Here is a 2,066-nt window from a genome sequence, read left to right on the forward strand (position 1 = left end):
TGCATTATTTATTTGATCTTAGTTTCATTTTGATTATTCCTCATTATTAAAAATCCAAAAAAAATTTTAATTTGTGTCTTTTCAAGTCAATAATATAGAGAATTGAAGATTCAAAACATACAGCAGAGGAATTACACAGAAAAAGTTGAGCGTTCAAAACACCCAGTAAGGAAGGAAAACTGGCGTTTAAACGCCAGCCAGGGCACCTGGTTGGGTGTTTAACGCCCAAAAGGGTAGCATTTTGGGCGTTAAATGCCAGAATAGATACCATTCTGGGCGTTTAATGCCAGGATGGCACAAGAGGGAAGATTCTGTTTTTAATTCAATTTTTTTTCAAGTTTTCAAAATTTTTCAAAATCAAATCTTTTTCAAATCATATCTTTTCAATCATATATTTTCAAAATCAATTTCTTTCCATTTTCAAAAATACTTGCTAACAATTAATGATTTGATTCAACATTTCAAGTATGTTGCCTTTTCTGTTGAGAAAGGTTTAATGTCTGAATCATATCTTTCAAATTTCTTGTTAGCCAAGTCATTAATTTTAAAAATCAAATCTTTTTAAATTGTTTTTTTTCAATCATATCTTTTCAATCATATCTTTTTAAAACCATAACTTTTCAATCATATCTTTTTAATCACATCTTTTTCAAAATAGTTTTCAATCATATCTTTTTGATTTCTAATTTCAAAATCTTTTTCAAAAATCACTTAATTTCTTTCCCACTCTTAGTTTTCGAAAATTATCAATCAATTTTCAAAATTCTTTTAAAAATCTTTTACTTTAATTTCAAAAATTCTTCCCCTCTTCTCACATCCTTCTATTTATGGACTAACACTCCTCCTCAATGCACAATTCGAACTCTATCTCTCTTGATAAGTTTGAATTCTTCTACCTTCTCCTTCTATTCTTCTTTTCCTCTGACACATCAAGGAATCTCTATACTGTGACATAGAGGATTCCATACTATCTTGTTCTCTTCTCTTTCATATGAGCAGGAGCAAAGACAAAGGCATTCTTGTTGAAGCTGACCCTGAACCTGAAAGGACCTTGAAGCGAAAGCAAAGAGAAGCTAAAGCACAATTCTCTGTAGAGGACCTAACAGAAATCTTTAAAGAAGAAGACACGGCAGCCGAAAACAACAACAATGAAAATAATGCAAGGAAGGTGCTGGGTGACTTTACTGCACCTACTCCCGACTTCTATGGGAGAAGCATCTCTATCCCTGCCGTTGGAGCAAACAACTTTGAGCTTAAGCCTCAATTAGTTTCTCTAATGCAACAGAATTGCAAGTTCCATGGACTTCCATTAGAAGATCATCATCACTTTTTAGCTGAATTCTTGCAAATCTGTGACACTGTCAAGACCAATAGGGTTGACCCTGAGGTCTACAGACTTATGCTATTCCCTTTTGCTGTAAGAGATAGAGCTAGGATATGGTTGGACTCACAACCTAAAGAAAGCCTGAACTCTTGGGAAAAGCTTGTCAATGCCTTCTTGGAAAAGTTCTTTCCACCTCAAAAATTGAGTAAGCTTAGAGTGGAAGTCCAAACCTTTAGACAGAAGAAAGGTGAATCCCTCTATGAAGCTTGGGAAAGATACAAACAATTGATCAGAAAGTGTCCTTCTGACATGCTTTCTGAATGGAGCATCATAGGTATCTTCTATGATGGTCTGTCTGAAGTGTCCAAGATGTCATTGGATAGCTCTGCTGGAGGATCTCTTCATCTGAAGAAGATGCTTGCAGAAGCTCAAGAACTCATTGAAATGGTTGCAAATAACCAATTCATGTACACTTCTGAAAGGAATCCTGTGAACAATGGGACAAATCAGAAGAAAGGAGTTCTTGAGATTGATACTCTAAATGCCATACTGGCTCAGAACAAAATATTGACTCAGCAAGTCAATATGATTTCTCAAAGTCTGTCTGGAATGCAAGTTGCACCAGGCAGTACTAAGGATGCTTCATCTGAAGAAGAAGCTTATGATCCTGAGAACCCTTCAATGGAAGAGGTGAATTACATGGGAGAACCTTATGGAAACACCTATAATCCTTCATGGAGAA

At 35.3% G+C, this 2,066-nt stretch overlaps 1 non-coding gene across 1 annotated transcript; it reads right to left on the minus strand.

Annotated features, from left to right (window-relative positions):
- Nucleotides 1-1,531: 1,531 nt before the first annotated feature.
- LOC112798377 (small nucleolar RNA R71) lies at nucleotides 1,532-1,639 on the minus strand. Its single transcript, XR_003199990.1, has one exon. It is a non-coding gene; the product is annotated as a small nucleolar RNA R71 (small nucleolar RNA).
- Between the last annotated feature and the right edge of the window lie 427 nt (nucleotides 1,640-2,066).

This window comes from Arachis hypogaea, chromosome 4 (assembly GCF_003086295.3).
Source record: "Arachis hypogaea cultivar Tifrunner chromosome 4, arahy.Tifrunner.gnm2.J5K5, whole genome shotgun sequence".
Taxonomy (NCBI): Eukaryota; Viridiplantae; Streptophyta; class Magnoliopsida; order Fabales; family Fabaceae; genus Arachis; species Arachis hypogaea.